Source organism: Pan troglodytes, chromosome 7 (genome assembly GCF_028858775.2).
Source record: "Pan troglodytes isolate AG18354 chromosome 7, NHGRI_mPanTro3-v2.0_pri, whole genome shotgun sequence".
NCBI classification, from domain to species: domain Eukaryota; kingdom Metazoa; phylum Chordata; class Mammalia; order Primates; family Hominidae; genus Pan; species Pan troglodytes.
The window spans coordinates 46,982,669-46,994,950 of NC_072405.2; the positions used below are offsets into that span (position 1 = coordinate 46,982,669).

The 12,282-nt window shown below is 45.0% G+C and overlaps 1 long non-coding RNA gene across 1 annotated transcript in view; it reads right to left on the reverse strand.

Moving 5' to 3' along the window:
- Positions 1 to 607: 607 nt before the first annotated feature.
- The window catches only part of LOC104007577 (uncharacterized), a 28,324-nt gene continuing 16,649 nt past the window's right edge, over positions 608 to 12,282 (reverse strand). The window contains exon 3 of the long non-coding RNA XR_001720151.2: positions 608 to 834. This is a non-coding gene — a long non-coding RNA (uncharacterized LOC104007577). The remainder of the gene's footprint in view (positions 835 to 12,282) is intronic.

A 12,282-nucleotide genomic window follows, 5' to 3' on the forward strand; every position in this document is an offset into this window, starting at 1 on the left:
TATGCTTGCCAGATGCTAATTGGGGCAGGTTTTCACCAAAAAGGGGCAGAGGGATGGTGGAGTCGGCTGGGCAGCAGGTGGGAACAGGTGGCTGAAAGGGTATGTGGGGATCATGAAGGCCGAATACATGTACTTTCCCATCAGCCTCTAGCAGTGATCCTAGTTTCTGAAACCCAGCCAGGAGATCTGGGCTGATGGAAGATTTTTGTACCGATTCCAAATGTGAGGGGCCATTTTTGAAATTGTAGCTTGGATGCTGAAATGTTATAATTTCCAGGCCATTTGGATGATTTATGGGGTCAAGATATCATTTGAAATGGAAACTATTCCAGAACATCCAGGCTGCTTGGTGGCCAGTCCTGTGGTAGTGAATGACAGAGGGTCCCTCTGATAGTGGCCGTCTGCTGACCTGTCTAATCCTTTATTCTGTAAGCATTTAGTGGATGGGGGGAATGTGGCCACCAGCGGTCCTGTCCTGGTCAATGTGACCCTCCTCCCAGCTCAGACCATGGCTCAGCCCTAACAGGAACCATCGCTCCCCTAAGAGTTCAGCAAAATGGGTGAGAATCCAGGAGCTTCTCTGCTGTCCTTGTCTTGTGGTCTCATTATGAGTTTTTCTTTTGTGGGAAGGAAAAGAAGAAAAGAGGGAGCGAATAAAGTACTGGGTGGGGCAAGAAACCAGCAAAACACAAACAGAGAAGGGACACACTAACCAGAACCCCTTTTGAACTTCTTGGAAGAGACCTCCAATGTCTGGTTTTCTGCAAACAGCCTGGGACCAGCCTGAAGTCTATTTTGCATTTCTTAGGGGAAAGGCAGGGGTTCTCCAGTTTTCTAGTAGAGAGGGATAGAATATAAGACATTATGAAACATTATGAAATGTCCCACGTTTCTATCTAAGTGTCTCCTACACTTGGAGGCCTGAGGAAGGTCTGTATACCCCCTTACGCCCTTGCTGACAGATTCCATCTCTCCATAAAGAGAGTAGTACAAAGCCACTCTGTGCACACACGCACAAGCCAGTCTTGCCTCCTGAGCTCGTCTCGCACTTGCTGGCAGGATCAGGGTCTATCCCTCTTCATTCTCCCCTGTCGTGCCTAACAAGGCTGTGCATGTAGCAGATGCTCAGTAAACTCGGCCATGGCCATATTAGCTTTGTGGCAGCTGCAGAGGCTTTGATTTTGAAGCTAGGAGGGACCTCCCATCACGTGATCTATGCTTTCTTCAGAGCAGGGAAGCTGTGTGATTGTAATCAGGCGGGAGCCGTGCTATCGAATCCACCTGTGTTTCCGTGTGACCTTGGTAGAGGTACATTGTTTTTTTGCCATGTCCCTTCCCGACCCCGCAGCCTCTGCCGCACACCCGGGCTCTCCCATCTGTATACAAAACGCTCCAGATTCTGGGATGAAACATAGTCCTGTCCAGGTGCAAATGATTGCTCCTTTATTACTGCAGACATCCTCCCTTTTTCCTTTTAAGTAGTCTTTGAAATTAAACTAAAAAGGAAATATTTGCACAGAGATTTCCCCAAGGCCATTTTCAATACACCTGGTAATCAGCACCGACTTTCAAAAACATGGTTATTATTGCCTTAAAATTATTGCGTCATTTGACCAAAACCCTCTTGTGAATGTTTCTGATGAAAATTTTTTATTGAAAATGTTTTTTAATGAGGCAATTTTCCTCCCTTCTCATCGGAGGGGCAGAGCTACCTCACTGTGGCTGTTTATTTAAATGGTGGAAGACTTCCTTGACTACATCACACACTTTTCTTCTGAGGGCCTTCAGATGGTCTCTGTTTGCATCTAGGGTGAAATTGAGGCACTGAGGATGGGGTGGAAGTTGCTGTTAAGGTCTTCACCTCCAATCCTACAGTGACCAGTCCTGGAATAAGGCAAGGACCTAGGTGTCCTGAATCACCCTTTGCTTTTTAGGTAAGTACCTTTGGAAAAATTATGATAGAGGAGAGATCTATCTTTACCAACCTCAGCCCGCGTCATCCTTAGAAAGGGTGTTTCATAACTATGGTAGACCTTGTTAACTTTTGACTGTGTAGTATTTTTCATTTCATTTTTTTTTTCAAGTAGCATTGCAATATCCTTTTGGGGAATTTCCTGTTTTCTACTGGATACCGGGTCAGTTGTGATCATTAATCAGATGCCTGCTGTTCTGTAGGCAAAAAGCAGGCACTTGAGTTTAGTGAGGCTGTTGGGCTGCCTGTACTTATTGTTCATATTTTCACAGAACTCTCATTAAACTGGATTATTTGATGTCAGCTTAGCATTACCGAATTTAGCAAATAAAAATGCAGCACCCCAGTTAAATTTGAATTTCAAATGAACAACTAATAATTTTTAATTTTTACTTTTATTTTTAATTTTTACTTTTATTTTTAATTTTTAGAGACAAGGTCTTGCTCTGTTGCCCAGGCTGGAGTGCAGTGGCATGATCATAACTCACTGCAGCCTCGATCTCCTGGGCTCAAGCAATCCTCCTGCCTCAGCCTCCTGAGTAGCTGTGCAAATGCAAGACACCACACCCAGCTAATTTTTTCATTTTTTGGAGAGATGGGGTCTTGCTATGTTGCCCAGGCTGGTCTCAAACTCCTGGGCTCAAGCAATCCTCCTGCCTTGGCCTCCAAAAGTGCTAGGATTACCATTGCAAGCCACTGTGCCTGGCCCAACTAATAATTTTTAAGTGTAAGTATATCCCCCAAATGGCACAGGCTATGCTTATGCTACAAATGTATTTATTGTTTATCTGAAATTCAAATTTAACTGGGCATCATGCATCTCATCTGCCTACCCTATCTTTATGCTGAGATGCACTCACTCTTGGGAAATGTTTAGCTGTTGTTGCAGCAGCGAAACGAAGCCCAAGCAAGCCAATGTTGCTACCACAGTTGTCTTACATGCAGACGTTGGGTGGGAACGGTGTCTATGTGGTCCTATGGCCCTTCTGAAAGACTAAAGGGGCAAACTCAAAACAAAACCATGTCCCTTTTAGTAAAGGAGAAGCAGGCCAAGGACTCTGTGGATTTGGTCAAGTTCCACAACCAGACGTGGAAATGATATAGAGGTTTAGAGCTGTGCTCCAGGATATGAGGTAAGGGATTTTTAGGAGCAAAAGACCCATTAGATGCCTATTAAAATATTGGTCAATGAACCAGAATATTATGAATTTTCAGTTTTAGGGCAGCAGTGAGTGAAGCTGGGAGAATTCAGCTGGAGCTTAGGAAGCGAGAAGGCTGAGAGAGGCCTCTGGTTGGTAGACGGTGCTGGGCAGGCTGGTCTGGGCTCTGGGAGAAACCAGAGATGAAGCCCAACTGACGCTGGAGCCTCAGCCAGGGTCCCCAGAGCTAGGCCCCTCCAGCGAGTCCTGTCACAGATGGGAGGGGTGGCCATTGGGCCAGATAGGGGGTGCTCAGCTTTGGATTGTGGGTGTCCTCTGCAGATGGGTCTCCAGCTACCCAAAAGGCAGGGAAGACTTTCCTCCCACAACCCTCAGATGACAGACTGCCATGCCATCACATGGCGGGACACACTGAATTCACAGGAGTCTTTTCATTTTTTAATTTATAATTAAAAAATAGAGACGAGGTCTCACTATGTTGCCCAGGCTGGTCTTGAACTCCTGGCCCAAGCAACCCTCCTGCCTTAGCCTCCCGAAGTGCTGGGATTACAGGCGTGAGCCACCATGCCTGACCAGGAGTTTCAATCTGAAGGGGTCGGTGCTCCAACCCCATTTGTTGTTCAAGGGTCAACTGTACATTCCCAGTATATTTATTTGGGGGGTTAAATGTGTGTTTGCTTAATGTAAACATTTATTATAAACGCTTCTTTTGGAGATATCCTCAAAACCTGGAAGTGGCCTTGACCTACCATGACTTGAGGGGCCTACCATTTAGGAGAGAGCCCCCGGGGACTTATCCCAGCAATCCCACCTCCACTAAGTTGCTGAAAAACAGTTGAGAACCTAAGTCAGGTATATGTTTGTGGCCAGCTAAGACCTGGTATGGTCTAGGCCCTCCCCAGTGACTCCCCCAAATTTCTCTGCTTGCCGATGCCTGAAATTAAATTCTTCGACAAGGGAACACTTCTCTTTCAAGGTGGGGATGGTAAGGAAAGGGTGGAGGACTTCAGGCACCTGAAAATTGGATCCCAACTAGGGGGTACATATTTCAGCAGAAAAAGGAGGCTGGATCCAGAACACAGATTTCAGAGTCTGTGTAAGTTACCCCAGCCTGTGCGGTGCCGAGGGGAATGCATAGACCTGAGGGCTCCACTCCTGGGCTTGGTCCTGGCTCTCTCATGTTCTAGCTGTGTGACTTCAGTCTAGTTACCTGACCTCTCTGTGCCCCAGTTTTCTTAGTGAAAATGAGGATAATAACAAAATCTTCTTTATAAGTTTGTTATGAGGAACTAAATAATACATACATAAATGTATTTAATATATATATTAAGTATTTATGACACAGCCTGGCACAGAGTAAGAGTTATGTTAGAGCCAGCTGTTAATATTTGACCCCGACTGTTTCTTTGAAGCTGTCTGCTTGGGTACTTCAGTCTGCAACTCTAAGGCCACCAGCTGAGTCTCATGTGATTTAGGAAGATTTGGGAGAGTTAGTTTTCTTCTTCTTCTTCTTTTTTTTTAACATGCTGAGTCTCATTGAGGGAATACCATTCCCAGAAGGTTTTTAATTAATTATCTCTATAAAACTATGGGAAAATGCCTTCTGGGGCACTTGCATATTGATAGATCAAGAAACCCTGGGTTTCAGAATCAAATGCTGGGAAACTTTAGGCATCATTTCATTGGTAACATCCCAAGTGCCCTTTGGGTACTGGAGCGATGGCTGGGGCTGTGATAGCTTAGGAGACAGAGGTAGGATTCTGCGGGGCTGGGTTACACTAGAGGTTCTCGTAGAGGGGAGAGCTGCGCCTAGTTCTAGAGCAGTGGCTCCCAAAGCCTGGTCCCAGACCAGCAGCATCCATCTCACCTGGGAACTTGTTAGAGCTGCAAATTCTTGGGCCCATCCCAGACTGACTTAATTAGAAACTGTGGGCTGAGCACGGTGTCTCATGCCTATAATCCCAGCACTTGCAGAGGTTGAGGTGGAAGGATAACTTGAGGCCATGAGTTTGAGACCAGCGTGGGCCACATAGTGAGGCCACATTTCTACAACAAAATTTTAAAAATTAGCCAGGCATGGTGGTGCGTGCCTGTAGTCCCAGCTTCTTGGGAGGCTGAGGTGGAAAGATTGCCTGAGCCTGGGAGGTCCAGCCTGCAGTAAGCTTTGATCACACCACTGCCCTCCAGCCTAGGTAAAAGAATGAGACCCAGTCTCAAAAAAGAAAAAACAAAAACAAAAACAAACCTCTGGGGATGAGCAGCTTCAGCTTTAATAAGTCCTGTAGGTGATTCTGATGCTAGCTCAAGTTTGAAAACCTCTCTGGTCTATAGGATAAGTCAAGCCAAGGTTCAAATAACTGAGGTGAAGTCAGAGCCAGGAGATTGGAGGAAGCTAAGATAGAATCTGAGCCAAATCAGAGAATGGAGGTTCTGGGAAATTGCTCTGCACACTGGTGGCTATTTTCAGCTACCCTTCATCTTCTGCAGGTGCAGCCTGGGAGTGGGTTGGGCTAATTTAGAGGGCCAGAAGCAAGCAGACAGGTAGGGAAGTATTTGCAGGCTTTTCTGCAGGTCATTCTGACCCCTTTGAAATTACAGCTTGTGGTCTGTTACTCCTCTGCATTCAAAAGGATTCATCTTTGTCAGTGCCTTTCTGGGAGAGTGGGCCTGGCTTGGAGACATCACTGTGGATTCAGAATTTTGCCACTGGGTGAGTCTAGTCCCCTTACCCAATGCAGCAATCAACTCTGCAGCATTCTCAATAGCAGGTCAAGGATCCCCGTTAACACTAGAATTCAATGGAATGCATTCTATTTGTTGGCAAGTACTTCCTTTGGATGGTCCAAAGTGCCTATCACCTTGCAGATAGTAAGTGCTCACACATATTCATTGAAACAGTAAGTGGCTTGTATTGAACAGACATCTGATCCTTTCAACTGTCTCCCTTCTGGTTCTAACAGTGGTGGCTGCAGCAGCACAGGACCTGTCCACCCTCTCTTTCATTTGAAGGTCCCATTTTGCTTCCCATAGTCTCTTCTCTAAGAGAAATGTATCCTTCATTTCTTCCAAAGTTCCTAGTATGAATTGCAGACCCAGAAGACTGCAAGTGAAATGACTAACAAGCAGAGAGATAAGAAAGGGGCCCAGAAAATTAAATTGTGCATAAAATTAAGGAGGCTATGTTGGGGTACAGAAGAGAATGGGCAGCGGTAGAGCTAAACATGAGGCTGATGAGACAGATAAGTTAGGATTGAAGCTCACAGAGGCAGGGCGATCATGGACAGCTCTTTTTCTGTGGGCCCTACGTGTTTCACCAGGGCCCGGAGGATTTGGGTAGGAGTTGAGCAGGACTAGTCAGGGTCAGGTTGAAATGACCGTCACTAAAAGTCCCAGATTCTTGGTCCATGAGTTGCTGCCAAGTCAGGACACAACAATCCTGTGCTTCACCATTGGAATTTTGGACATAACTTTAGGGCTTTCCCTCATCCTCATTAAATTAAATCTTGTTGATTGTAATCAGCCAAAACCATTTGAACCTCATTTTTGGAGAGTGTTATCTATCCCTTTCAACTTTCTGTCCTGCATCAAATGTATAAACTGACTTTTTTTTCTTTTTCATTTAAAATTTTTTTTAGAGACAAAGTCTTACTCTGTTACCCAGGCTAGAGCACAGTGATGCAATCATAGCTCACTGCAGCCTTGAACTCCCGGGCTCAAGAGATCCTCCTGCCTTAGCCTCCCAAGTAGCTGGGCCTATAGGCACAGGCCACCACCTTGGCTAATTTATTTTTTGTACAGATGGGGTCTTGCTGTGTTGCTCAGGCCAGTCTTGAACTACAGGGCTCAAGCAATTCTTCCACCTCAGCCTCTCAAAGTGCTGGGATTACAGATGTGAGCCACTGTACCCAACCTATAATCTGACTTTGATCTCTACATCTAAATAATTGACAAAATGTGACCAAGCAGTTCATTAGTGACTGCTTTTCAAACTGAAACCTGTACAAACCATCACAATTGGCTATGGGCTGTTCAACTCGCTGTTTGTTTATTTATTCATTTGTTCATGGGTAAAATGCTATGCTGTTCAGGGGATGGTGGTATCTTGCCCTGATGGTGCTTGGGAGGAGGACTGTCTCTGGGAGTGCCTTCTGTGTCCACAGGCCTTTCTAAGGAAATGGTCCTGATGGAGGCACCATTAGCCACAGTGTTTCGCACCATGAGACTCATTCTTCTTCCAGCTGCACTTGATTGAACCTGACTCAAAAGCAGCCAACTCATGGGCTGCCCATGGCCTGTGGGAGTCTTGGGGTGAGGAGCTCTGCCTAGATGGGATGAGCTGGTCGAACCAAGTACCTATTCCCAGGGATTTGAATTTAAAAAATGGAGAGGCCCAGTGTTTTAACAGAAAGAAACTGAGGCTGACATGTTGCCCAGAGAGGCAATAAACTTATTAATATGAGGTCATGAAGTGCCTGAACAAACAATGAGGAAGCTTATTCATTTATTTATTTATTCATTCATTCTAGACAGGGTTTCACTCTTTCTCTCAGGCTGGACTGCAGTGACATGATCAGAGCTCACTGCAGCCTCAACCTCCTGGGCTCAAGGGATCCTCTCACCTCAGCCTCCTGAGCAGGTGGGATTACAGGCACACACCACCATGCAAAGCTAATTTTCTTTTTTTCTTTTTCTTTTTTTTTTTGTAAACACAGGGTCTTGTTATGTTGCCCAAGTTGGTCTCAAACTCCTGGCTTCAAGCAATTCTCCTGCCTCAGCCTTTAATTTGCTGGAGGATCAGACGTTAATTTGTCAATATGGTGAACTAATATAATTTGGGAATTCTTCTGATACAAACAACTGGAAATCCTAAATATGATATAACAAATATCCCTTTAAACATATAACTGAACATGTAAAAAAACTAAAAGAAATTCCCAGGTTCAAAATTAAAGAGTAAACTGAAAAATAGACTGATAAATATGTGGTCAGAGACTGTGGCAGCCCTGGTAGGAGCACGGCTTGTTTTCAGACCTGGTGATGGCCAAGGGTTGGGTCTGAACCTTCTCAGGGACACAGCCTTGGGCCAGCTTCAGGCAGAGGGTTGGAACCAAGGCTCTTGCTTAAAGTCAGAATCATTTGTCAGCCTCATGCACAGTAAACTAATGGACTAAAAAATATTCATTCACCAGCAGAAGGAGACAGCAAGGAGGCCTATCTGCTATGACTTGGGTCTGAATGGGAAGAAGGACCCCCTGAGAATTTGTAGTCACAGACTGTACCTTGGCTGAGTTTGGTTCTAATTTATACTATCTGGGTGGCCAGGAATCCTCCAGCTAAGACTTTAATGTTAAAATGTCCTAAGGCTGACACTACTGACGGCCTGGAGAGATGGGCAGCAGCAAACACAAAATCCCACTGGAAGGACACACCCTGATCCCTGGCTTTAAAGGATTTCCACAGATGGGATTCTGCTGGATGTGGCTCAAAATTTAAAACTCACTGGGAAACAATCCATCATTAGTGTGTATCAGCGGCCATGACTAGTAACTTCTGAAAATGGAACTACTAGATAGAAATTCATAAAAGTATATGCTCAAAAAGATTGAAGACATAAATGAAAGTAATGAAAAATGTAAGAAAAGAGAAAAATACGATGAAAAAATGACAGGCACATGAAATAAAAAATATAGGCACCAAAATTAAAATATAATGTTGTATAAAACAGCACATTTATACAAAACAGAACATAAATAAACTTAAATCTAGAATTAAAGAAATTGTCCATAATTCATTGCAAAGGTTTGAAAATATATAAAATGTAAAAAAGATGTTAAGAGACATGAAGGATGGACTAAAAAGGTTCGCTATGTATCTAACAGAAGTTCCAGAAAGAAAAATAAAAACAACGAGGCAAAGACAATATTTTAGAGGAAATGGTTGATAATTTTCCAGAGTTGATGAGAGACATGAACCATAGATTCAGAAATCATAGGGGTCACAGGCAGAATAAATCAAATGAAATAATAACCAGACACATTATGGTCAAAATACAGAACCTCAGAGACCAAAAGGAAGTCTTAAAAGGAACCAGGGCACTCTACAAGGGGAGAACAATTAGACTATCATCAGATTTCTCGATAGTCATAATAGAAGCCTGAAAATCATGTATCAAAATGCTCAGAATCCTAGTAAAAAAAAAAATTTTTTTTATACCTGGCTAAACTATCACTTAAGAGTGAGTGCAGGCCAGGCGCAGTGGCTCATGCGTGTAATCCCAGCATTTTGGGAGGCTGAGGCAGGTGGATCACTTGAGGCCAGGAGTTTGAGACCAGCCTGGCCAACATGGTGATGCCCTGTCTCTACTAAAAACACAAAAATTAGCAGGGCATGGTGGCATGCACCTGTAATCCCAGCTACTTGGGAGGCTGAGGCTGGAAAATTGCTTGAACCCAGAAGGCGGAGGTTGCAGTGAGCTGAGATCGCTCCACTGCACTCCAGCCTGGGTGACAGAGTGAGACTCCATCTCAAAAAAAAAAAAAAAAAAAAAGTGAGTGCAAAATAAAAACATTTTCAGAAGAAAGTCTGAGAAACACTAACACATTCGCTGAAAGAGGATATACTTCAGGAAGAATAAAATTGAAAGCAGAAGGAAGAATTAAAATGCAAGAAGAAATGATGAACAAAGAAATCAGTAAACATATGGTCAGCCCTTTGTATCTGAGGATTCTGCATTTGTGGATTTGACCAATTGTGGATCAAAAAATATGCAAAAAATACAACAATAAAATATAATTATGGTCAGATCATGGTGGACGGTAGGCAGGACTAGATTGCAGCTCCAACTTGGAGAGACAGAGCAGCACGCAGAGGCTTGCATTGCGAATTTTTGCTCCAGTACAACTGCAGGAATAAATCAGAAAACCTGAGAGGACCCACAGACCCCCTGAAGGAAGTGGATTGCTCCTGCAGGACCCAGGAGACACCCTAAATACTGTGAGGGCCCAAACTGTGGAAGTGGGGAAGGGAGATCGTCCACCCCCAAACACACACCCCTCACTGGGGAAACTGAAGGCCTAGATTACAAGAGAAGATTTTGACCTTACCTGAAGCTGAGTTAATTTAGAGAGCTGAGCAAAATACAGGGTAGAGGAAGCAGCGAGAAAAGTCCTGGGAGCTTGATGGGTCCCCTAGGAAGACGTTTTTGCCTGGCCTCACAGGAGTGCTTCGGGACGGTGGCCAGAAGTGCTGGGAAAAGGCCACAGGGAGAAGAAAATCTCCAGCTGAACTTTGTAACAATTTGAACTGATGGAGAAGCCTTCTGGCCAGAACTTGGGGGGAGGGCGTGAATCTGGTGTGCAGACTCCACAGGCAGGGGAAGAAGGAAAGCCTATTTGCTTTTGCAGCTGGGAGGCAGGTAGCCTGGGGCAAGTTCTCAGCCCTGCTTGCCCACTCCCTGGAAACAGACTTGGTGCTGTTAGGATGTGCACAGTGGGAGTGAGACTGGCCCTTCAAGTTGCATGGGAGCTGGGTGAGGCCTGTGACTGCCAGCTTTCCCCCACTTCCATGACAGCCTGCCTGACACAGTAAAGACAGTCATAATCATCCTAGGAACATAACTCCATTGACCTGGGAACCTCATGCCATCTCCCACAGCAGCCAAAGCAAGACTCGCCCAAGGAGAGTCTGAGCTCAGACATGCCTAGTTCTGCCCCCACCCAGTGGTCCTTCCCTACCCACCCTGGTAGCTGAAGACAAAGGGCATATACTCTGGGGAGTTCTAGGGCCCCACCCACTGCCTGTTCCTCCCCATATTGCCACCTCTGATGCTCTCTGGAAAGTGCCACCTCCTGGCAGAAGGCCAACCAGCACAAAAATAGTGCATTAAATCACCAAAGCTAAGAACCCTCACAGAGTCCATTTCACCCCCCTGCCACCTCCACCGTTACAGGTGCTGGTATCCATGGCTGAGAGACCCACAGATGGTTCACATCATAGGACTCTGTGCAGATAACCCTCAGTACCAGCCTGGAGCCAGGTAGACTTGCTGGGTGGCTAGATCCAGAAGAGAGATAACGATCACTATAGCTTGGCTCTTAGGAAGGCACATCCATAGGAAAAAGGGGAGAGTACTACATCAAGGGAACACTCCCATGGGACAAAGGAATCTGAACAACAGCCTTCAGCCCTGGACCTTCCCTCTGACAGAGCCTACCCAAGTAAGAAGGAACCAGAAAACCGACTCTGGTAATATGACAAAACAAGATTCTTTAACACCCCCCAAAAATTACACTAGCTCACCAGCAATGGACCCAAACCAAGAAGAAATCCCTGATTTACCTTAAAAAGAATTCAGGAGGTTAGTTATTAAGCTAATCAGGGAGGTACCAGAGAAAGGTGAAGCCCAATGTAAGGAAATCCAAAAAATGATACAAGAAGTGAAGGGAGAAATATTCAAGGAAATAGATAGCATAAATAAAAAACAATCAAATCTTCAGGAAACAATGGACACACTTATAGAAATGCAAAATGCTCTGGAAAGCCTCAGCAATAGAATCGAAAAAGTAGAAGAAAGAAATTCAGAGCTTGAAGACAAGGTCTTTGAATTAACCCAATCCAACAAAGGCAAAGAAAAATAATAAGAATATATGAACAAAGCCTCCAAGAAGTCTGGGATTATGTTAAATGACCAAACTAAAAATAATCAGTGTTCCTGAGGAAGAAGAGAAATCTAAAAGTTTGGAAAACATATTTGGGGGAATAATCAAGGAAAACTTCCCCGACCTTGTTAGACACCTAGACATCAAAATACAAGAAGCACAGAGAGGGCCGGGCGCGGTGGCTCATGCCTGTAATCCCAGCACTTTGGGAGGCCGAGGCAGGTGGATCACGAGGTGAGGAGATTGAGACCATCCTGGCTAACATGGTGAAATCCCGTCTCTACTAAAAAATACAAAAAACTAGCCGGGCGTGGCAGCGGGCGCCTGTAGTCCCAGCTACTCGGGAGGCTGAGGCAGGAGAATGGCGTGAACCCGGGAGGCGGAGCTTGCAGTGAGCTGAGATTGCACCACTGCACTCCAGCCTGAGCGACAGGGCGAGACTCCGTCTCAACAACAACAACAACAAAAAGAAGCACAGAGAACACCTGGGAAA